This window comes from Platalea leucorodia (genome assembly GCF_965183815.1).
Source record: "Platalea leucorodia genome assembly, chromosome: 6".
Lineage (NCBI taxonomy): Eukaryota > Metazoa > Chordata > Aves > Pelecaniformes > Threskiornithidae > Platalea > Platalea leucorodia.
The window spans coordinates 4,250,781-4,276,517 of record NC_138828.1 but is presented as its reverse complement, the minus strand read 5'-3'; the positions used below and the strand labels follow the sequence as shown (position 1 = coordinate 4,276,517).

The following is a 25,737-nucleotide window of genomic DNA, read 5'->3' as shown; positions in this document are numbered from 1 at the left end:
GTGGTCTGTTAAGTACATAACCAACTACCCAACCTAAGGGCCTTCTTACACGTGAAGGTTAATGAGGACTGGGGGGGGGGGCATGCATTTGAACTGTAGGAACAGTTCCCAAATAACTCCAAGTGTGGACACATTTACTCTGGAACAAAACCGCCTTGTTTCTGTTTAGCTTAACTCACTTTGACAGGAATAGGGAACTCTTAAAAGAGCAAAACAAAATGAGAGGAAAAAAGTTACATAGTTTATTTTCTCCTTTCCTTAAGTATAAACAGGAATAAGGCAACGTTAGTATTGCTGGTAAAAGAAACACATGTTTAAATAAAACAAGCAACTGGCCTGGTGTCTTGCATCTCCGTATGGTAGAGCTGGAGATAATTCCTGGTCTCAGTCTAGTTCCCAGACTTGCTGGACCAGGGATGTTTGCATGGAGAGCTGACACATTATCTAGAGCAAGACTTCCCACATGTTTTTTTGTTTGTTTGTTTGGGGTTTTTTTTGCTTCTTTTTCTTTACGTGGACTGTGTCTTAGAAGTTATTTTGAGACATCTACTCACTCATTCACAAGAACATAGTTGCCCTCCGGCAACTGAAGTAAGAGCTTACAAGGGGAAATGTGTGTCAGGATAGTGTTTAATGCGTCTTGGTTGTCTTTAAAGCCGCGCAGCAGTTGGAAGCGAGGACCTGCGCCAGCAGCGTGTAGCCAGCCAGCTTTCTGAGGACGGTGGTTTGGGAACCAGTGCTTTACAAAGGGAATGTCGTGCCGCACAGCAATGACTGACGCAGCGGCTGGAGGAGTGGGACGACTGGGTTCCAGGGGAACCAGGGTGCTGCGCTGGCTCTTGGAAACTGCAGAGGTAGCCTAAGCACGAAAAAGAATAAAAGTAAAGTAAGGAATAACAGTAACTCAGTTTAACTGTTTTAATACTTCGTTAAATATAGAGCAGCTTGTGTGTAAATATATGCTAATAGTAAAAGGTAGGCGTGTTCTGAGGAGCCCTGCTCTTTTCATCGGCTCGTCAGGCGGAAATGGTTCTGCAAATCTGCCTCCTTTGGTTTTGGAACCTTTTATAGGAAAAAAGAAATTTGCTTATACTTCGTTTTTATTTTCTTAGTCTGCTGGTCTAAAACCCTTAGAACATTTTTTTCATGTTGTTCTACTTTGGGAAAAAGGAGCAGCAGAGAGAAAGAACTGCCTCGCATGACTGAGAAGTAAGGGAGGGAATGGTGAGGGGTTAATAGCTTTGGGCAGAGTATTAACAAGGCAGATTCGGAGGATACTACTGTCCCTTCTGGCTGAAGAGAAATGCTAGTGATAACTACTTTTAATGCTTTCTTAGTAGAAGTACCTTAATTAAAATGCCAGGACTTAGAAAGCTCTAACGTAGGAGAAGCACTGTTATTTCTTGAACTCCAAAGTGTTAGTTCAAGGCTAAAGGGCTGCTCATCTGCTGAAGGATCACCTGGATGCTCCATGCCTCCCAGTGCACGTACCACGCTCAACGTGTTCCAAACGTTACCTGACTGATCTATGGAAAACAGAGGGGCTTGTGGAAACCAGACTCACTAGGGAGCAGTGACTCAGGTTGTCAGGTGGACGTTAGACTTCAGGCAAAGAGACTTCGAATGCTCCAAATTCGTCCTAGGTCTCCAGGCAGGCCCTCTCAGGCTTGTGTTAGTAAAGAGACCCTTCTTTTGGTGGCTGTCCTGTGCCGGTGAATGAGCCCAGGGAAGGAGGTTGGAGGTGACATGTTAAAAGGAAGAGGTAGAATTAGCTCTTTTTTCCCCTTCGTGCCATACCACAGCATAACAGCTGGTGAGCCTGTCTTTCTGCCCACTTTTGCTTCCCTCCGTTTGCTTTCTTCTGTCCTGTACTCGAGGCTTTGGCCTACTTTCATGTCTTGCTTTCTGCCAGTATTACCTCTTTCCCCATTCGCTCCATCAAAAGCTATTGCTTTTAGGCTAATCGTAAGGCTGGCTTCCACAGCTTTTTTGTTTTGGGCTTTATTTATGGGTGTGGGGAGGGGGTTGCAGCTGAGCTGAATCTTGGGAACAGAGAAGAAAAGTGTGAGCCAGTGGGCTGAGTGCCACGTGTGATGTGCTCTGCCGGCCGGCTGCGCTGGGGCCAACGCGGGGAGGTAAGGGAGGCGGCTCTGGGAGAGCAGCTCAGCCCGCGCGCCGCAGCTGCGCGACCGCGATCGCAGAAGCGACCTGGGCGAGAGAGTTTGCTCTGGCTTGTGCTGCTCCCAGTTCCTGCCTGAGCTCCTACAGCTGGATTGAAAATTTGATCATCAGTGGTTTTTGGAGACTCATCCCTGTCGTTGCTTTGTGCTGGCTTGAGCAGGGCAGTGGCCTGCATATACTCAAGAGGTTGTTGACCTCCTGATAGATTGTAGGAAGGCTGTAGGCATGTTTGGCTTTTTTTTTTTTTTCCTCCTTCTCCTAAAGGATGCGAGTGAACATAAGTTGTTCTCTAGACCAATTGTATTGCGTGATATGGTATTTTTTTTGTGTTTTCTTCTTGAAAGTAATAGGCATGCCTCAATAAACTAAATAATTTAAGCGGAATAGCTCAGGCTACCTAGCTTTAAACTGCTGCCGAGGTGAAAACTCTCTTACACAGGCACTGAGTTAGGTGAGAAGAAATTTGCCTGTGTGCATACATCAGCCAGGCTGGAGTATCCTTAAGATGCAGAGAGACATGAATGTGGTACAGAACGCAGCTAAGCCAAAAGACTACTTTGCAGCTCATCCGCGAAAGAAATTAAAAATAAACACATTTCTGTTGTTTATGCTATTGTAATTTACAAAGAAGAACATAAAAAATAGTGGCTCAGACTTCAAGTATTCAAGTTCTCCCCCCTAGGAAAAGGGGTTAAGAACGCACACGAACACTCAGCCTGTGGCCAGCAGCCGGCTGGCCGAGCACTTACTGACTTAGCTGTTGTATCTGTCCGCTTAATAGCCTGGATGAGTTTTCGTTGCATCAGTAATCTTGTAGACCACTTTAGTAGTACAGTCTAAGAAGATCTTGATTTATGGAACAATACAGGTCATGTAACGTACTGGGAAAAATCTAAGATTATTTGTGTGTGAAGTTTTCTGCGTGTGCGTGTATGAGAGTGGATTGAGATGAGGTAGAAAGTATAAGATTGATTCATTATGGTCACAAGTGGTATTGCTTATTTAGATAATTTGTTAAGTATCATTATCATGAAGAGTCATCTCCATTTTAAATGAAGAATTGTGGAAGCATAGTCAGCGTGTGGACAGTTTCCCAGAGTTTTTTGAGACATTTTGAAAGATTATGACCAAAAGGAAGAGTTTTCCTTTGAGCTGGTGAGGCAAAAAGACTATAAGCTTAGATGAACATCTGTTGGGGTAGCTGACCCCATTCTATAGAGGGTATTATGCAGTGTAATTGTATGTGCTGGAGCAATACTTAGTTTAGCAAAAGAATTTGAGAGATAAGACTGATTGATAATAACAGAAGGAATCTAGTCGTCATATGCCATAAATGTTTCTGGCATTAGGTAGGCAGCAGACAACTACTTCCTCTTCCAGGCTCCCAGTTTTCTGCTGACCATCAGACTGGTAACCTTAGGACCATTATCTGCCCTGGAATCCCTTTGGGCCACAGGAAGGTTCCTGACCTACGCAAGAGTGGGGATCTCCGTTTGTAGAAACGGATGCGCAGCTAGGGTTACAGATCGCTAAGGAATCTGACCTCCCTTTTACAGTGAACGCTTATGAATCATGGAAGCCCTACGCTAATCTCAGGAATGAGCTTTGCACGATGGATGGAATGTGGAGGTGGAAGATCGTGAGAAATGTTGAAGGTCTGGGGAAATAAATCCTTTTTTTCCCTGGGATAAAATGAAATGTTGAGAATTTGCTCATCCGAAGCAGACAGAAATAGATTGTGCAACCAGTAAGCATAATTAAAGCGTTATTTTCATATAAGTAATTATATCTGTTATCTAATTATAGAAATATTACACATTTATATTATAGCTATATATAGCTAGTTAATATGTATTCTTGTGTAGGCATCCCTGCGTAGCAATACACAGTTCACCATTAAAAATGACAATGTCTCAGCAAACTAAGAGTTATTTGGACAAACAGAGATAGACTAGAGGAAAGTTAAAATACTTTTAATTGGAAGCAGTGCCGCTGACTTGCAAGCAAACAGAAATATTGTATTCTGGGGGTTCAGACTTCTTGGTAAGCCTTCTCTTTCCCCGCCTCTTGGGTGCATAATGGTCCAAACTGCGGTTTCAGCAGTTTGGTTGCCCTGAGAAAGATCCAGGACAATGGTGTGTGACTGGGAAGTTATCTTCTGTGCTCTGAGTTGGAATGAAGGGTCTCAAAGACTCGATGGGAACACTGGGAAATGTATGTAGCGCTCCATTATAGATATTCCCTATTTTGTAGTTAAGAAAATACAAAGGACTGCAGCATATCAGCCCTAAGTATCAAGAGGCGGTCTGATATTTATCTGCTGTGAAGTAAAGAGACTTGGCAGTCATCGGTCCTGAGTTTAATTCTGATCAGTGTTTCCATTAAGAACCTGGATGATGAAGTAAAATCTTCTGATTAAATATGCCACTAAGATAGGAGGGACTGTCAGCATTAAGGGACTGTAGTGATATTGAAAATCATCTTGACATATTAGAGAAATAATCTGAAAAAAAGCAGAATTAAAGTCAGCAGCGATAAATAGAAGATAATGTGCTGGAGCAAGAATAACTTTACAAGCAGAGGATGGCGAACAACGCTTAGACAGCATTTCTTTAGAAAAGTAGTTGGAATTACAGTGAATCATGCACTGAATATAAAGTCAGCAATGTCACGCTGTTACAAAAAAAGGCAAACATCATACCAGTTTGTATAAACAGGGGAGCCTAGTAGATATGTGAAGCAGCCCTTCTGCTCTACAGCTGGAGGAGCACTTGTGCCCAAACTTGGGCATCGCTCTCCAAGAGCAATGTGCCTAACTGGAGAGTGTCCAGATAAGGGTGATCAGATACCGCAGAAAGATAACTGTGGAGAAAAGATCAGAAGGAACAGAGCCGTTTAGTCTAAAGAAGAGGAAAATGAGAAGGGACGTGATAAGTCTTCAGTATTTTAAGAGCTACGCAAAGAGAAAGGGTATAATGTGTTTTCAGCGTCGTGATGGATGGCACAAGAAATGAGGGGCTTGCTTGAGTAGAGAAAAAACTTCAGGTTAGATAGTAGGGAAAACTTTCAAATGCTAAAGATTGTGAAACACTGGGATAGCTGGCTTTGGGAAATTGCTGAGTTTCTTCATTGGCAGTCATTAAGAACAGACAAGACAAATATGTCAGGAATGACATAATGTAGTTGAATCTGTCTTGGGGAAAAGGGTTGAACTGGATGGCTTCTCTTCCAAATCATATTCATCTGTGGCTCATTTGAAGTACATATTAACTACAGAAGGCGTTCTGAAGGAGAGCGTTCATAAAATATTTTTAAACGCTAGAAATTATTTCAGTGTTCATTCTGAAAGAAAGTAGTCTGTGTGAAAGCTTCATTTCAGTTTTCTCCTAGAAATTCCTATTTTCCATGTCCTCATTTTCTCTGAAAATTTTCGAGATTTTTTTTCCCCTAGGCCTTCATAAGTCTTGTGGTATGTAATTATTTATTTCTGCTGACTTCTTTCAGGACAATTTGTGGGACTGCTGCCAAAGATGTTGAGGTATCTTTTTCCATGTTCTTGTTAGGTCTTTCACTTAGGATGACATTGTCCATATATATATATATATATATACACACACACACACATTTATACACACACATATACGCAGCATACACAGAGAACGAATAAATAATTAAATTCTAGGACTTGCTTTTTTTGTTTTGTTCTGCCTCTGCGCTCTCCTCTGTTCCTTCTGCAGAAAATTAGATCCAGGTACTCTATGGTCTTAAGCTGTAAGAAGTCTGTCCGGATCACCATAATTACTAACGTGCTGTACAAGGGAACATTTGGAGGAAAGAGTTGAAAAGGAAACTACATGCAAACAATAAAGATGAAAAAAAAAATAACATGGAGGAAGTCGCAAAGTGTGGTACAGGTTGTGATAACTTTTTCTTGCATCACTTTCTGGTAACATTTAAGAATATTGTTTGATAGTTTAAGTCTGGTACTTGTAAGAGAAACATAGTGTTACTGACATATATAACTACTTAGATAGTGGAAATGGATTAACTCTTTTTTCATTGTCCAATTTATACAAAGTGCAGTACGTTAAAGAACCAGTTGGAAATAAATTTATAAAATCTGTGATTGTAAATGATCGGTACTCTGAGGAGTTTAAGTTAGAGACTTTTAGCCTGTGAGGTTTTGTTTTGTTTTTTAACTGGAAAAGACAAATTATATTCCATGGAAAAGTTAGGCTTAAAATAATTAAGGAATTTTGCTCATTCAGCATTGTTCCTGCTATGTTTGCTTTGTAATTGATGGTGCATATTGCTGCCTATAACAATAACTTGAATGAGTGGTAGTGGTGGACTCTGATTATAACAGCGCTCACTTTTCAATGTTACTCTTCCTTCGTACGACCCTTCAAGCGAGTCAAGATGGGAAACTGAGATGGATGTCTGGAAATAAAACTGTAGGAAAAAGATGGGGTTTACTATCATGTCAAAGGATTTAGACCAAGACGATCAAGTTGATGGGACTTAAAATTTGGACAAATTAAATTCATATTTTCATTAAAATACTTTGTATTTCATAGAAAGATTTGCCAGATTCATGAACTAAAGGTCAGACGAAGGGAAAGATCTGTCTACTTTCTTTTTGTCTTTGTGACACTTGTGTTGGTGATAATGTCAGGCCCAGGGATTTGTTTTCATAATTGAGTGTATCTTAGTTGTGGTTTTGAGTTTTTCTGCGCTTTTGGTTTGAAATCAATTTCGTATTTGTTATATTGAATCAGGGCCTCTGCACACATTAATACAATATTGTTTTAAGGTAATGGAGATCTTTAAACTTATAAAATGTTTGATCATTCTTGAATCCATTTAAAATGTGCTTCTTTTTTTTTGTTCCCATGATGTGTGTCTAACAATGCAGTCCCCATAGAATTGAGGATATTCTTATTGTAATATTTTATATCCTTAGAGTAATATTTCATTAATATGTGCACAGGCAAATAAAATCATAATAAAATAAGATAAATTAAAAGTATAAGCATTTATTTTGAATTACCACATGTCAAGAAAGATGAGCAGATGAAAACTAAGCCATTAGATTTATGAAACTTGTACTTGTACTTGGACTAGTACAGTTTCTTGCAGTGTGAGGAGCTAGCACTTTCTCATTAATTCCTAGCTGTAAATCTTTGAGATTTCCTATTTCCCCTGTAATTTTGCCTTGTTTTGTATTGATTCGTAGTCAGACTTTGTATCCTGAGGTGAGTTTGCTTAATTTTAGAATGTATGCGTAAGAATGAATGAGGTCATTTCACCAGCCTTAATCCATTAGATGAATATAAATAGTACAAGGTAAACGAAGATTGCGCCTGTGTGAGTGACCCTGTGTAGGAAGTGTTTGCTTTCTCTATATCAGTAGTCATTTTATAATAGCTGCCCAATTTATTTGTTTTCTTACTTAAAAGCCAGTAGATCTGTCTGGGGACCTCAGCTTGTCTCTGTAAATGTAAATTGGTAGGCTGACATGCAATATGAAGAGTTCAGAAAGAAGTCAAGATAACGCTAATGGGTTACAAATTTAAAATATTAATATAAAAGATGTTTTAACCATTGAGGTTTGACTGAAATAGCTTTTGACTTTTTGTGGTCTGTGATGAAATTGGAAAATTTTAAATAGGGAACTTTATTGTACCTGCTGGCTCATAATAAGAAATAAGTTAAACATGTTTCATGATTCTAGTTCGACTGCAATTGGAATAACGTTAATTAACTGTGTCAGCTATCACCTGCTTATTAATTCAGGCTGTTGTCACCATAGTGTCAAGCTCTAGCTTGGGGGGGTGTTTGGGGAAATGTTGCTAGAGTTAGAAAACAAATCTGGCATAATGAAATACTTTTTAATATGCTTCAAATACTAAAATATCTTCCCAAATACATATGTGAAGACACTGTATTAGGTAATAAGCATTAAGGTAGACATTATTAATATTGTAAGTATGCTGTGGCCCCAGAGCCTTTATTTTCAACCTAGAGGCAGAAAATCAATGTATGGGAACCAAACCCACACCTTATTTTTCGTACACTCAAACACCCGATTAATAAAGACATTTGTGCCATGACAGCTTTCTCGCTGCCGTGGCACGTAGTTTTTGTAGGTGGGCGGTTGCGATCTGCAGATGAACTGCATCTTGCACATGGGCAGGGGTGTGATGGGAAGGGGGAAGGCTGCTGAACTGGTGGCAGCAGCGAGTGTATGACCTGGGGGGTCCTCGCGCGCTGGGGCGGGAGCAACGCGAGAAGGAGCCTGGAGCTAATCGTGGTTTACATCTGAGGCACCAAATGTGCATTCCCATCCCATGTGTTGGAGGAAAAAGCAGTCCAATGCCTCCTGTAAAAGGCATATAATATGTCATAGAAATGTATTTGGTTATTAAGATTTATAAGCATAAGTATGGAAGTGTTTATTCCAATATTTGGAAGCTTTAAACAATATTAAAAACAGTACAAAAGAAGGTCCTCCAAATCTTAACGTTGCTTAAAGTCGCAATCCTCAGCAGATACGTAGAATCAGGCCTAAACTCCCTCCTTCTGTCTCAGTTTGCTTAGGACACTAAGTGAAAGACAGACTTTGCAATGCATCTTCCTAGGTGATCGGTTTTGAGCTTCTGTTGTACACGTTGCATGGTCTGATTATCGTTTTGCGCATAGAGATCCACGTGATAAAGATACTTCAAAATACGATTTGTTGATGCTATGGAGTTCTCTTCCTCTGAAGTGTTTGTCGTATCATGGCACAGAGTGATGGTATACAGGCAGTTTCCATGAGGGACAGTGGAAAAATGACATTTCCCATTGTTGAACGTTAAAATATTCAAAAGAATCAAACATACTTCTTTTAATAATTAAAAATACCTGATATTTAGTCCTAAAAGTTGCACAGTGTCCTTATTTCTTGGTGATATTTTAATCTGGTTATAGAGAAATGCAGGATTCTAACTAAATTGCTCTGGCTTTTATTTTGCTTTTATTTTTACTTTTTGAAAAAAAAATTTTGAAATATTCATTCAGCTTTTTGGAGTACATTTTCATTCCAATCCATCTATTCATCAGAATATTAGCTGTTTTCTAGATAAATCTCTTGCGTCCATTTTCAGATTCAGTCCATCTTTCTCTTCATTTATACATTTTAAAGAGTTTCTTTCTTGATAGAGAATATTGTACCATTATGAGAGAACGTTATGTAATTTTTCTTAACATTTATAGAACATAAGTGGGTACCAAGGTACTACTGTGGAGGCAATCTCTGATAATAAGCTCTCATAAGAAATGAGTTCCCTTCTGTTTTGAAGAAGGAGAAAATTACAAATTTGAAGAAACATTACAATTTGAGGAAAATGTGAAGCTGGGGGGAGTGGAGAAAATTAGTCTCGGGGTAAGGGGAAGCAATGTAGTGTCTTTAAACTAAATATACTCTAATAGATATACTGCCATCTCACAAATTATGCCTCTCTGAATTTAATAAACTTTGTCAAAACAATACTTACCATCACATTTTATATACTTAGTTTTACTTGTCATGTATTATAGTTCATAGAATCATAGAAAATTGGGTTTGAGGGGACCTCTGGAGGTTGATTAATTAGGCCTCCTGCCAACTTATATTACATAGCAGGGACACATTGACTTTATAAACTCTCTTTTATTGTTTGTTTCCTCCTGGAAATAAGAAAATACTGCAAAGTATTCAAGAAATTGGGATCTAGACTGTTGTTAGGAAATTCCCTAGCTTTACCAAGTTACCAATTTTACTGAGCTTAAGAAAACTGTTTCATGAACTTTCTCATATTTCCATTCATCCCTAAAAAATAGATTTTATTTTTTTTTTCTTTTTAAGGGCCAACTGATGAAATTAGTTTGGGGAATTTGTTAATGACCACAGCATAATGGCAGCGCCTTCCTTAACTGTCCCATGGTCCTGTTTTCAAGAGATTTCAGAGAAAGCCGTTCTAGTATGTTTGCTGATATCTCGTAAAGCAAAGTTTTTTGACTTTTGTACTTACCTTACTACCATAATTTCAAATGCATTCTGATTTCCAGTCTGCTTTTAGAATTTACTCTCCTATAGGATGCTTTTCTTCAGGTTTCTCACCGCCTGATACACAAGGTGAGGCTTTGAGGGCTGGGTTTGTTACTGCGCAAAAGGCAAGGCTGAGGGGAATCTCATCCCTGTCTTCGCCGACCTCCTGGGAGGAGCAGAGACGGCCGAAGCAGGTTATTTCAGAAGTGCCCAGGGAGAGGAAGAAAGGCAATGGGCACTGGTCGCATCAAGGCTAGATCAGGCTGCTCAGAGCGGTTGTGCCATTTCCACTCTTGGAGAAATTTAAAGTCAAGTGGAGAGTGCCCTGAGCAAGCTGGTTTAGCTTGGAATTAGCCCTGCTTTTGTAGGGGGTTGGACCAAACGACCTCCACAAGTCGCTTCCAACCTAAATTATGTTATGGTTCTAATTTGTCACAATAAAATTCCTGGTGGAGAGGAGGAAGGAGCAACTTACTTCTGTGTTGTTTCTTCACCTGTCGAAGTACTGTAGGCAAAAAATAAAGTCTTTGGAGTGTTTGCCTGCGTGGTTTATGGCCCTCGTAACCAGTCTGAACACTCACTCTCCTGAGTCACCGTTATTACGTTATTACGTTATTACGGTATTAAAGTCTTGTTTCTTTAAGAACACCGCATACTGGTAAGAATATAAGACCACTAAATTTAGCATCCTATCTCAAATTCTGAACAGTCGCCTGTACTTTTACCAGATCTATGCAGGAAATACATACATTACTAAAGATTAAGAGATTTAGATGTGTCAGGTATGTACTTCACTGAAGCGGTTATACAATTTGTGAGATTTATTTCTGTCTTCTTTCTTTGTAACTTCGTTGTTGCTGCTGTTACAATATGGGGTTCATTTTAATAGGAAGATGAGAATTTGTTCCTGTATACAGTGCAAAAGGAAGATAACGTTTCCTTGGTTCTTAATTTTGTAACTATACAATTTTGGCCCTTTTACATTGCAAAAACTTTAAGGCTTCATTTGAGATTAATAAGAACGAGCCTCTGTGATAAACTGAGGAATATTTGGCCATCTTGGTAATACTAGGTATATATGCTGTAAGTGATGCAGTCTTATGTGATGATTAAGAGCTTAGGTAATACTGTTTGGCACTCTTACAGCCCTGTTGAGTCTTTACTCTGTCATAGATCTCATTTTATAACCTTTGGCAGTAATGTGCTTCCCACGGTGAAACCGCATGTAGCATCTCTCAGAGTTTTAAGGTTCTCTGTTGATGTCAATGTTTTGTATGGTTTTGCCACCTGAGACAGTTGCAAGGTGTATGTATTGGGTTTCCGTTGTTACCAGCTTCTGTTTTCGTGTTCCTTGCATCAGTTTGAAATTTCGGGACTGCTTTATCTGTTTGTGGTGATGATTTGCAGAATGAATCTTGCCAGGGTTGAGTTGCTTGCAGAGCAGAGCCCAGCAGCAGCAGGCTTTTTAGCCTCCATTTGGAGGAGTCAAGTATTTTCATAGACGTTTTCAGTAGAAATGCTTCTGCTTGCTTTGAGCTCAGAGCTTTCTATACAGTACATCATACTTCTGCCATGCAAAACATTGGGTTTTTTCCACTGGGGAAATATAGTTCAAGTAGCATGTTAATGTCTTCTAGACTAACCTCAAAGCTCTTATCTGTGTTGTTGCGAGAAGCCAAGTGGCTTTCTTCAGCATCCTTTTGATACCGTGCCTGCTGCTACTAAACGTGACCTTGAAGTGCACTGGAGTTTAATTGTCTGAATTCTGTTATCTCCTACACTGCATTTGTCAACTAGGCATGATCTTTACCAGTAAGCTGATTTAATGGTTTTGTTTATATAGAAGTAGCTTTTCTGAGCAAGTCCTTATAGTGCTTTTGAATCTGAAAAACTGGCATATCAAGATGACACTTTTATTATTCAACATGTCCCCTCTATGTAACTGAGTCATACCTGCTCACTTCAGTAGCAAAAACATATATTTTCCTACCATTACCATGGTGAGTCAGCCTAGGTAAGGCAAAATTAAGTTTGTGGGCTATTTTGCTTTGTTTTTCTTGATAAACAAGTCACAGTTTGAGACATCTTAAAAGAAAAAAAAATCAGAGTAACGCATTTCTGTGTGAAGTGATTTCATGTCATAGTTGGGTTTTGGGGGGAGGCTTGGGGGGCATTTCCCCTCCTTGGAAAATTATTGATCTTCATAATAAATGTATTTAGGGTCAGAAGCAGATACAGGAGAAAAAAATGTAAGCAGTCAGTCAGATGACAAAGATTTTACTTTCTGACCTTGAGATTATTTGCCCAGGTTCATGTGTTTGTAAGCCTTCCCTGGAGGGTGAAGGCACCCGTCCCATAAGAGGAAAAATGGTGACCAAGCCCTCTTCCTTCCCTCTTAACTAGGAGAAAGCTGTTTTCTGGTTTGTGTTGCTCTTGTGATGCCTGTGTGTTTTAGAAAATGAGAGTAGCATAGGCATGATGGTAGGGATGCTTGTGTGAGAAGAGGTATTTTTTCTAATTAATACTGAACGCAGTTAGGTTGATAGTAATTGTAAATTAAGAATAAGTTCCTTTGTTAGAATCATTGATTTAAATTATATGAAACATAGGAATGGAAAACAAAACCAAACATTTTGAATGTTTTCAAATTCAGGTATCCATGCCAAACGTTACTTTCGCTATTCACACTGCAAAGTTTTGTGTAAGAAAAACAGCGGTAGTTGAAAATAATATGGCTGGCACCACGAAAAGCAGCTTTTTTGTGCAAGTTCACCCCTTAGGGAGTAATCAAGCCATTACACATACCCTACTCCTGGCATCTAACTCACATGCAAATGAAAGCACGAAAGCTGGGACCCTGCATAGCCATATATATATATATATATATATATATAGTCGGTGGAGATAAAGGGACACCTCTGAGGAGGTGACTCAAAACACCTTAGTTACATACTTAAAAGTATAAGACTGCTCCCCCGTGTGTAAAATGTGCTGAATAAAATTCTTTGAGCCTTACCGTGCATGCTTTCTGACAGCTAGAGAAATAAATAACAAATGAAGAGCTGTGTCCAGCAGAGTTCTGCTGGATAAAGTTCTTTCAAGAAGGACAGTGGCAGGTTACTGGGGCTGGGGAGAAGTGGGATAGTAGCTGGAGCATACTACAAGGCTGACCACGTCTGTCCAGGTCTACATCTTCTCTTGGATTGCCTTTATGGCCGCAGGCAGGCAGCATAACTTGTCCAAGCTTCAATTTGCACAGCTGCATCAGTGAACCTTCTTATGACGTTGCCGTTCCAGGTTTGCAGCAGGGGAGGTTTCTGAAATTTTTGGGTGAATAGCAAGCTTGATGTTGCTATGGTCAGAAAGGCATAGGACATGATTGTGTCCATAGTGATACTGGTTCTCTGTGCAATGCTTCCCTCCCATGCTTCAGGATGCCTCCTTGACCTTTTTCACTCTATCCCCAAAAAACATCTGAGCCTTTCAGGTTGTTCCAGAATCAGTTTTAAACCTTTGCAGCCTCCCAGACATCTTCCAGGCTTTCCTGGAGAGCAGCCCACCGGGTTGTCCTTTTTGGAGCCTTCTGTCTGCTTCCAAGGCCAATCCATTCAGCTGCCCAGACTTAAACCCATTTTCTTCATTTCCCTCCTTATCCTGTCTCCGGCACCAAGCGAAGGGAGAGCCAAACCAAGTCTTCTCCACAAGAAAGAATTGTATCACCCCGTCCTTTAGTTCTGTCTCTAATTCTTCAGGTATTTTTTGGGTGAATAGCAAGCTTGATGTTGCTATGTTCAGAATTTATGTTCACGTTAATCAGTTACTGGCATGCATGCATGCAGCTTTTGTATCTGGAAGGTAGGAACATTTATACTTGCCTTATCAGAGTATTTTAAGCCTGGATTAATTACAGTTGATCGCAGTAGAAAATACACTTGAAGGAGCATCATAGATAATACTCCTTGCACAGTTCTGAAAAAAATTTAAAACCGTTTAAAAGCCTGCTGTCAAAGGAGATTTTCTAATAAATGTTTGATTTTTACCTCGTAGCTTGCTATCAGCGTAGTATTTTAAAACTGGAAGAGAAAAGGTGATACTAACAGGGAGAAGAAGGAACTTTGCAAAAGTTGTGCTAATCCTGTTTGAAAAGAAAATAAACCTAAGGCACTTGGAAACAGTCCAGGGGTTTCTAATTAGATATGACATGATATGATACGTGATGTGATATGAGATATAGGTAAGATTATTCACCTTTTAAGTTCATCCTCCTTTATTCAAACCAAACCACACTTCACTGATTTACTACAAGTCCTGGAATGTCGTTCTCTGCTACTGCCAGCTTGTCTTAGCAGCGTAGGGAAATTTGTTACACTTTGGTTTTGCAATCTGATACGAGAACAAGGTGTTTTCAGAAAAGCAGATGTTCTTTTTACAACTGCAGCGTCCTGGGTTCAGCCCCTCTCCGCGATGGCTGGCTTTGCTGGACCCGGCTCCCGCAGGCGCTGCCAGCGTTCCAGTAGCGGGGAGGAACTTGCCGTCTTTGTGCTAAAGGAACAAATTAAAGGCTGTGCTGCTCTGACTGGTTTTTCTCAGCTGTTCTCTGTGGACCGAGCTGCTTTTGCTGCACGGCAAAGCGGGCTATGTTTAATAGAATCTCAGCTGGACTGACTGGCTTAGGCACAGCTAGCGCTCTCTGGATGGTTTTCTTTATGGCTGCTGAACTGAAGCGGGCTTGCTTCTGGCCGGTTAGGAATGGAGAGAACACGCTGGCATTTGCTGCTTTGTATCCATACGGACACCTCTAGAAAACAGGGATTTAAGAAATCTCAATAAATTACCTAGTCCGTCCTACTTTGGGCAATTGTAACAAAAGTATTATTAAAATATGTGGGAATAACTTATTCCTAAAAACCTTCAACAAAGGTTTCCACACTTTCACCAGGCAGTCTTAGCTATAATTTCAGTTATATAGCTTTTAAATTGCCTAACTTACATCTTTCTTGCTGCAGTTTAAGCCTATGATCTCTTGACAGTTCCTAAGTGAAGAACTTACTTTGCTACAAAAAGATGATAAATCTCCTATACGTCTGAAGTCTATTATCGTGCCTCTGCTCTTCCCTTCTCTAGCCTGAGTAACATCAGTTCTTTACATCTTTCCACATAGATCTTGGTTTATATACCTCTGATGACTCTTAATGTTCTCCTCTGGGCTTTTTATATTTGGGCCTATTTTTCATGAAAAGTGACGCCGAGAACAGGACACAATGTTCCAGTAGAAGTTTGACCAGTACTGCCTCAGTATTTTGTTCTAAATCCCAAAGTTTCTAAAATATTTTCACTGTTGAGTAATTGGAAAGCAGTGCATCAACTCCTTTACTGGCATGAATTTACCTCAGCAGAAAATCCGGCCAAAGCAGCTGTGTATCAAAGAGTGCATGACTCTTTTTCCACTGCTGATGGGTAGGAAATGTCACAAGAACAACAGATCTTGTACTATTTTTACCAGTGAAGCTGTGATCTGCAAATTAAAACAAGATGATTGTCCTGTTGGAACGCCCACGTTCTGGTGCGGTGCAGGTCAAAGTGCACTCAAGCCGCCCCGAACCATAGTAAGACAACAGCCAAGTTTGAGGTATGTTCCCTCTCTGGTCTGGATGTTTGGATATGAAGCAAATGCATTTCCTTTTCCTCTAACAGACCTGAAAAAACTTGGTCAGCTGTTTTATTGCCTTACTTTAAACAGGACGTCTTATGTTTTACTTAAGCAATCACTTTTATACATCCCAATAAGGCGATGCTTTATTTCACAACATCAAGTCGTTGCTGACTCATCTTCAGATTGGGTTATCAGTCAGCCCCAGATCTTTTTTTTCTGCAAGAAAATAAGTTTGTGCAGTTGATTATCCCTACCTAAAAGCACTACTTTGCAGGTGTTGTAAGTGAATTGCCTTCTGTTTAGTTGAGGCTATTCCTCTAATTCAAGTTCATTTTGAATTTCAACTCTCCTCTCCAAAAGGCAATACAGCAGTTCTGCTACAGCAAATTCACAGTCTGCACAAGTAATTAAATGTATTATGTATAAATTTCACCCTAAAAATGTATTCACAACCCATATGAAAATAATCACTATGAATGTAATTAACCCAATTGCTTTTACTTATTCCTCACAGATGTATTTTAAGAATAAAAAGCCTGTAGCTTAAATATATTTATTCCAAATTCTTCTTCTTAGAACTTGAAACTGAATTTGCCAAATATACTTTCAGGATTAGTTAAGGGATTCATGTGGGCATTTCATGATGTCTTTTTCAGCCTGGGCCTTTTGGAGTCTTGGGTGTTTGGTTTGTTTTGTTTTGGAGGTGTTTCCACTCTCCCTTCTCTGTGTTTCTGGTTCATCAAACAAAATAATGATCTCAAGTTTTGGCATTACAATGTCAAATGAACCCTGCCATTGTCAATGCATCCTGCTATGCTAGAGTATTACTGGATGTCATCTGCAGATGGTATTAGATGTCGATAGGAATAGGTTGATTGTGCGATCTTAATTTGTTTCTATATTTCTCTGAAGAAATGAGGTGAACAATTACCAAAATGAGTGGACAGAACGTCCTCCGTAGCCATGTTGCTGTGCTGAAGCTGGCAGAACAAGGCTGGTACAAGCCAGGAAACCAGGCTGTCCTGGTATGAATCTCAGTTATTTACTTCTGACAGTCAGCAAAGAAGGATTTGTCTTTTACAAGCTGTAATTTCTCCATAGGTGGGGCTGAGCCTTGTGACTCATAGACCTTCAAGATAGAGTTGCTTGAGTGTATTTATTCACAAAAAATTGTCTGTGTTGCGGACCAAGGTGATCATATGCGGGGCCAGAAAGCTGATATGCAGGTACAGCTCCTGTATTCAACAATACAAGTACACTTGTACCCTTTAATATCCTCATTACTTTGTTTCTCTGTTGAGGAAAGACCAATTTCATTAATTATTGGACATTGACATATGAAGGCATTTTCTTAAAAGACCATTTAAAGCTTGCAGGTCTTTTGAAGTAGACATATGGTGTTTAACAGCAAGGACATTTTCTACAAAATTACTGTTGAGGCTTTATTTAGGTTTTAAAGATTAGAGATGACCAATCAGGCATGCTCCAGGTGTTTCCTCTACTATAGCTGATACCTATTTTTATTAGAAATATGACCTTTATTTTCTTTTGAATCATGTCCAGCAAAATGGAATCGTCACTTACGATCAGTGAATTGGATTTTGGTTTCAGGAATAAACCATGCGTGTTCTTAATTGCGCATAAGAATTTCTTCTCTTCCTCACCAAAGAACATAGATTATGATGAAGAAGGCAGGAAAAATAATCTCTTACTAGATTGAAACCATCAAGATTATATCACAAAAAATTGAAATTGTTTGTTTCTTCATTTAAACTAGCATTACTGGAGAGGGCAAGATCTGTTGCTCAGCCAGGGATTCCTGGGTTTTGCATATCAGCAGTTTTTGTTGTCTTTTTTCTCTAGCATTCATAGAATATCCTTGTGAATTGGCCAGATTCTGTGCATAGTACTGTAATTTAGTAAAATTCAGTGTTACTCATAATTTTAAGAAGAGACTGCTGAAGATTTTAAACCTTCACTATTCAAAATAATAAGTGCTAAAGAAGTACCCAGCCTTTTAAAACGGCTTCCTAGAAGAAAAACTTCCATGCTCAAAAATATGTTCCTCCTAAAAAGAATTACTGTTGTTTCCCTGCAGTGATGATAGAACAGTCTGTAGAATAGATGCCTGTTGGCCTTCTTAATGTATTGCCTGACCTAATTTTTGTAAAGTGCAACTACTGTATTAGGAATCATCATCCAAATGAAAATGATGGCAGAAGAGTTCTAGTTTTAAAATGATTTATACCAAATGATCGCATACATAATTGGAAGTAGTTTTTAAAAGAGCTGTCTTGTGTCCAATTTAAAAGGGAAAATAATGGAATACTGAATGCCAAGTAAAGTTTTGGTACCTAGAAAATGATTAGCAAAGGAGACATAAGTTTTTATTTTCTCTACCACCGTTCTTCTGTGGAAAATAAATTTGCTGTCTCACTTGAACTTTCAGTCTTCTGGCAACAAACGTACATGGCCATAGTAGCTGGCTTTTAAAAAAAAAAAAAAGTGTACAAAAAACCCACCCTTGTCTAGCCTAATTCCCTTGGCTTGCACGTGGAAAATTTTGAATTTAGCAAATGGAACAAGTGTGGTCTGAATCTGCTCTGTTTGGTAGCAGTTGATAAGTTGTGTCAAAACAGTCCTGCGTACTTGGAATTAAATTTTGCACATTTTTGAAGGAAACACTTGCAAATATTACCACGCTGCAGAAGTGTCTGAAACAGTTGGTGCTGGTACAACACTGGCCAGGCAGGAATGGAATTAAAATATTTCCCCTCCGCCGTCTGCTGTAGGCTTATCAGCTGCTAATGCCATACAGAAACTGTCTGTCTGGAGCACCACGATCCAAACTAAAAATTTTTCCCTGCATAAACAGTTTTCTTTTTAAAGAAGTCTTTCAGCAGTTTGGGCTTTAACAACCATGCTTTAATTGCAGTCAATTTGTCTCGCCCCAAAACCTCTAATGCATCAAAATCTGCTGCCCTTCACAATTAATAACTTAACATCAATTGCATTGACATGAATGGAAATACTCCAGGTTTACAGTGGTCCGGTGCAGACTAGTTAGTGACTTCATATTGGAAAGTATTCAAATTCTGAATCTAAATGAACTAGACACAGAGCATAAATTTAACTTCACATCCTTTAAAAGTATACTAAAATATTTTATGCAAATGGCCCAAACACCACAGACTTCGTATAATAAATGTCAGTCATTTCTTTTAGGAAACCTTAGCAAAGGAAAGAGATTACTTGGAAATGAATTCTAGAGAAGTTTACTGTAACTATAAATCAGTATAAACAAAGACTTATTTCAGTGGTTCTTGCAGTTAAAAAAATGTAATTTTTGAAATTTATTTTATGGTTTCTTTATTTTATTCTTTTTGCCAAGGACAACCAGTGACTGTACTTCATCTCCCACCCCTGCGCTGGGTGTATGGGTCACGCTGAGTCAACGTCTGTAACTCGTGTGGGAAAGTGTGCTTCATGTTTTCCTCTGCGCTCCCATTCTGTCGAGCAAGTGATGCTCAGTCAGCATCAGGGAGTAGGAACGCAACATGCTCGGCCCATGCCACCTCCTGTCGTGGCAGCGTTCCCTCCATGCCAGCAGAAAGGAGGGGGAAAAAGGTGATATACAACGATACAGGAGACATTTAAATTTTCTACGCTCCTCATGACTCTTCAGATGCTCAGGACAGCCTTAGAGAGCTGGTAAAGAGCCAGAGATGCAGTGCAGTACGCTGATAATGTCAAGTACAGGGGTCCATCTCTTGCGTGGTACACACAAGAAACAAGGCAAGCAAACGACCTTACCCAGGGATAAAACTTCATCCATCTCCAGAGACAAAGTCCCGATTAGCTGGTTTGCTAATTTTCTTGATTGTTAATGACCGCACTCTTCCTAGTATTTGGTGTACATTTCGGAAACACCATTTTTCCATTAGTGTATTTTTACATTAATCTATCTTTGTTTTGTTAGCTAGATGAGCCTACATTTAAGAGCCAGTGAAGCCATTATTTACAAGATTTAAACACACGGTTTTGCCATGGTTAATGAAAAATATATGCCTTATTAAAATCAAAACAATTTGTTAAACATAAAACGTCATTCCCTTAAAGCTATAATTTGATATACCATTTAGAAATAACAGTGTAGATTTTCTTAAATTAGTTGTTTATTTAAATAAATCTAAATAAACCCAGACAGCCTATTTAGGTAAGTGGTAGGCACTCGAAGACAGGTAAGACACCAAAACCAGCGAAATGCACACACGCAAGCACACGAAACACTGAATGCCGCTTAACTGTCCCCTGTTGGGACTGAGGATCCTGGCGGAAAAACGGAGTGTTCTGAGTTCACGTGGTACAACTGGAGATTGGCATGCCAGAAGACATGACAGGGAGGGAACAGATTGCTTCCCTTCACTGAAATAGATGATTTAACCTATTTACTATGTATGGCACACAGTCGTTAGTCTTTAAGAAAAAAATGTTGACGGGCTGTGTGCGTTTGCTGATACCACTTGCTTCTAAACTTGCACCTCATCAATTCATTATTTAAGGAAGTGAGGAAGGAAAGAAGCCACGTCTTAATTTGTGTAGGTGGATGATAACGCAAGAGCCAGCGAAGCAAGAGGACAACCTGCGGTTGAGCCAAGAGCAAAACTTGTCCCGGGAGGGAGAACGTGCTGCCGTCCTCGTGCTGCCGGTGCTTATGCAGGGCAACAGAGCCCCGGTAGCACCAATGCGCTGGTTGGTCACGCAGGTAAATGGCAAAAGGGAAGAAATAGGAAAGATGGGCCTGACTTCCCCTGCTTTCTGTCCTTCGTTGTAACCTACCCTCCCACCCTGGACTCGCTCTCGGAATTGTTGAAAGCCATTTTGAGAGGGATAAAGGAGGAGATGTTTGAGCAAAGTCACTGAACGATGGAAACCGCAGCTACTTGGGTCTTAAAGCTTTGGCCCTCCATAGCTGCTTCTGTCAAAGGATTTCACACAGCTTTAGAGGCATCGATAAGGTTGGCTTCACAACGCTCTGTGAGAGGAGGAGAACTGAATTATTATTCTGGGTTGCGAAAACGAAGAGCTGTGATGGGCAAATTCATTTTAGCTTAGCTATGTGGCTTACGATACTTCTGCCTTGCTCAAATCTGTCACCTTTCTGAAGTCAGAGGTTACTGCCCAGGTGCCGGAGGGAGCAAAAGGGAACGTAATTTTGTCTTTGCCAACTCAGACCGCAGTCCGGGCTATCGGCTTAAACTGTCATTGAAGCTAGGTTTCTGCTAGGACCAAGGCAAATTTTCTCTGGGGTGGGCAACCTCTGAGAGAGGGTAGAAGGAGTAAGAGCTCAAGAGAATGCCACTATTTAATAAAGAGTTGGAGTCCTGTGTGCTTTCTCCTATGTCTCAAGGGAGGTTTGAGACAAATCAATAGAGATTCCACCTTTCCTGAAGCCGTATTTTGCTTCTTTAGCTGCCAGTTTACTTTAGGATGGAAAAGTGGAGTGTTGGAATGTGCAGGCATAGTTTTTCATTTTTTTAATTTCTTTTTTAGAAAATAAACTATGTGCAGGTAATAAAAGGCCATCAAACGCTTTTTAAACAAGCAGCTGAAAACATGGCCATAATTGGGAAGAATTTTGAAGCAGGAGCTATTGAGTCAGGAGAAGTGGAATTTTGTAAGCACATTCCTGAGGGAGTGAGTGGGAGAAACCATTCTTTCTGGTGAGGACGTGAAATAGTGTATATGTATTTTGGGGTTTTATTAAAAGGTATAGTATGCTTCGCGTGATTCCAGTTGTTCAGAGAGCTGATTTAAATGTATCTTTTCTATCGATAGGCTAATCGAGAGGTCCATAATAGTCACACACTTGAAATTTTTAATGTTGTGAGATTGTTGTTTTGTTTCATTTTTTCTGTCTCAGTAACACACCTTGGCAATTGCAGATTCAAGGAGAGAATGAGAATTTTCTTTTGTTTTTTCATCCCAAGGGAAGAGAGCAAAAAAGAAAAATATTTATTTCAGCTAGAAAAGCAAAAGAAAAATAGGTGGATGAGCAAAATACAGTGCTTTTTTATTTTTTTGGCTCCAGCATTCTGTTTCTTACCACGAGAATATGTGCATCTATATTAGAAGTTGTGTAAGCGTCTGAACTGTGCCTTCCTCAATCAAACTCCTGTTTTGCCATTTCTGTTTAGGTCCTTCTGTTGTAGGAGAGCTAGAGGTATTTTTCTCATTTTCCTTCTTCTGAGATTTGAAAAGTATCCCACCTTGTACTGATGCATGAGACCAGGAGAAAAACAAGAGTTTCAGGTGGTGGTAGGCGTTCTTTTTTTTTCCTTTTCTTTTTTTTTTTTTTTTTTTGCAAAAGACATAACAAACTCTTAACTTCTAATGTTAAAGAACCTGGTTTTGAGACCGTGGTCAGAATGAAGAACCTGAATGCAGGAACTTGACCCTGTCTATCCAATATCCCTTGTAAGACCGGTACCTGGGAGTAAAACGAGCCTCTCCATTTCACCATCCAAGCTCCCGCACTATACGTTGACTTGGAGACTGAATCTGCAGAGCAATAGTTAAGAGTTCTCGCCTGCAGTGTAGCTCGAGACCCTGTTCGGTGAACATGTTAAAAAGAGAACTGACAGAGATGTGGGCTTCCTCAGGTTTCAGGCCACGGTGCTAATGATAAAGGTCAACGTGTCTGTCTCTTCTAAGAGATTTTCCAGTTTAAACTTTCGGTAGTATTGTTTCCACGAAAAGGTTGGGTTTCACTGGATTTTCTAATGAAATTTTTTTGATGGAAATATTACTTCACCAGAAAGCTGACCAGATTTAACTACTCTGACTTTTCAAAAGCACTTTTAGTGTGCTGGAGAAGTCTAACATGCAGTGGAAAAAGATAGCAACGTGGATATCCATCCTGACTGTCTACTGATAGGCTATTTGACATATGGGAAACCTGTAGAAGATACACCGAATTCCTGAAGCCTTGCAGAGAGCTAAATAGGTGAACTCAGGCAAAACAGTGACATTCGTGGAGTAGAAAACCATATAAACCACAGCAGAAGGCATAATCAGAACTTCTTGTAGGTGAATCTGCGAAGCTCATATTAGTTTGGTGCCAGTAACCCCAGTAAGGAACGCCAGTGACGCAGCGAGGGTTTTGTTCTAGCACACAAAATCCTTAAATGTAGCTGATGCAAAGGATATTTGTATGCTCAGAAGGAATACTGATGAGAGATTTTTCTGGAGCAAATGAAAGAAAAAGGAGGTTTGTTCATACGCAAGCGCTTTAAATCGTAGTGAAGCTAAAGTCTTAATTTGGAGTTGAACAGAGAAACAGGTGGAACAGTTATTTCGGACTTTGTACAGGGAATGCAGGTAAGCTCAGAGGAAAAGTAGATAATTCCTTGTCAAACGAATCATACTAGCTTACATTCTAGAAGTGCAATTGACTGTCATTTCAAGCATGGGGTTTTTTCCTTCATCCCACAGGAATGAGAATGAAGACAGATGGAAAAAGTGGAGGGGGGCGGGAAAGACACTTTCTCTGAACTTTTCAAATTCAGAGGATTCTAGGAAGTGTAGTTAATGCAAACCTATTTAGCTATATTGGACTGAGATACTTTGATAGGCTGTATAAAATGCCTTGCATTAGATATTTGTTTTTCCATCATACTACAAAACCTTGTGCACTTTATGAAGCACTGAATGTTAGCCTGGAATAGTGCAGAACAGCCTGTGTACCACTGTCATCTGTAATTCCAGATGTGCAATAAGATACATAGGCTTATACAGCCATGTTTTTATTTTTCTGGCGGAAATCGGAATTTACATTAATCCACACTGAAAGAGAAGATATTCTTCCCTTATTCCTTTTTTAATTGTATCTTTGGGAGTGGCTAATTTAAGGTATATCAGGAATGAATTAAAAGTTGTTTGAGCTTTAGTGCTTCTGATATATGAGAATACAATTGTCTCTCCACGCAACCTTGCTATTAACGTTCAGTGGAAATTTATTGTCCTTCGAGTTGACCTGTAGCATTGGCAACACACAGAATTACTGTTGTGGTTTTTTGTTGGGTTTTTTTTGACAGACAAGGATGATGAATTTCTCATAGCACATGAGAGACAATTTCAAAGAGACAAATGAGAAGCAGTCAATGGGTCAGAGAAACACAGTTCACAGACCCATAGTTCATAAAATATTTATGTACTGTTATGAAAATAAAGGGGAAAGGGAGTTTATGTAAGAACTGAAGAGCCAGCATAAAAGTTTCTTTCACATCCCACAACCGAACCTAACTTCCATATTGCAAGAGAAAGTGTGTCCAGCCGTGGCTTTTCTGCAACTGTCCCAGGGTGTATGCCATTTCCAAATACAATAATTCAGGGCTTTGCTATTCTGTTGTTCCTAGGCTGATGCATCATTGCCAAGCTATGCTCTTTGTGACCAAGTGCAGAAAACTAGTTTGCCACAAGATTTTTATTTTTCTGCATAATAATGCAATCTGCAAATGAAAAAGGGGCAGGAGGGAAGCAACATCAGAAAATTTAATGGGCTGTTTAAACTTGAATGATATTCAAAAAAAACCAAAACCCACCACCACCCCCCAAAGCAGAAAAAAAATCTTAACTTCCAGGCAATAAAAGCCTGAGAAGTAATTATGTTGTCCGTTAGCTAGCTCGTGGTGTCCTTTACACTGTTATTACATATCGTCATGTCTAGATTACATGCTTTTCAAATTTCTTTTCAGTTTAGATAAGTAGCTATTTGTTTTTAAAATACTGCACTTAAATAACAATACCTACTACTGGCTTTATGTCTGAAATATTATTTACTGAAAGTTGTAAAGAAAAGTGTACAAAAAGTAATGAAAGACTTAATTTGAAGTTTCAGGTAATGTTAATAACTGGATCAAGCCCTAATGAAATCACTAAGTTCCACTCTGATTCTAATGTGGTTTTTGTGGATTTTTCATCTTTCCCTTCTTTCTTTCATCTCCTTTCTTCCTAATGTGGTGCAGCGGTCGCCATTCTTACCAGGAGAGATTGATGCAGTTTCCCCAGATGTCCATCAGTACTGCTCCCCTGTTGGTCAAAGAGATGATATCAGAAAGACAGAAGAAACTTCATTTTCCCAAGTCAGAGCCAAAACGCACGTTTAGCCCAGGCTCTTAGCTCACCAAGGAATGCAAGCTAGGGCTTTACAGATCTTTTGCCGCTATCCCATTTTGTTGCTGCTGACTCTTTAGCCGCCTCTCTTGCATTTTGATTTTGAACACGCGTACGTGAGCCTGGTTTTGAAAAGCAGATGTTTCGTTTTAACACAAATAAAAGCTAAGAAGTTGGTCCTGCCATTTATAGAGCACTGCTCATGAAAAGCTGGGCATAAGATGAACTGTTGAGGAATTTTACAGTCGTGCAGCCAGATTACTAGAATCCAAAATATATTATGTGCTGAATATTGAACAAGTCAACTGGGACGGTTAGTGAAGAACTGGTACATTTAGGCAGCATGGTTAAGTTGCAGGGGCACATTCGCAGAACCAGTTGAAAATGTGTTTTACAGTGTGCACCCACTCTTGTGAGAAACCTGGTTAACTGATCCTTGATAAGCCCATTGCTCTCAGCCAGTAGTTGCAAAGTTGGCAATGACTTACTAAGCTCAAGTTGTAAATTGTGAGGAAATGCAGTACCCGAGGTTTCAGGTTTGGTTAATGTAGATGGATAAAAATCTGTAGAGAAAATTGTCAACACACAAACTTGATCTAGTTTGTAACTGAAAATCAGTTAGCATCATGCATCCGACTATCTTCTTGCTTTTCTAACC

General features: G+C 39.6%; 1 protein-coding gene across 1 annotated transcript in view; it reads left to right on the top strand.

Annotated features, from left to right (window-relative positions):
- ARSJ (arylsulfatase family member J) overlaps positions 1-25,737 on the top strand; it is a gene marked incomplete at its 5' end in the record, with an annotated part of 45,699 nt that overhangs the window by 1,085 nt on the left and 18,877 nt on the right. The window lies entirely within an intron of this gene.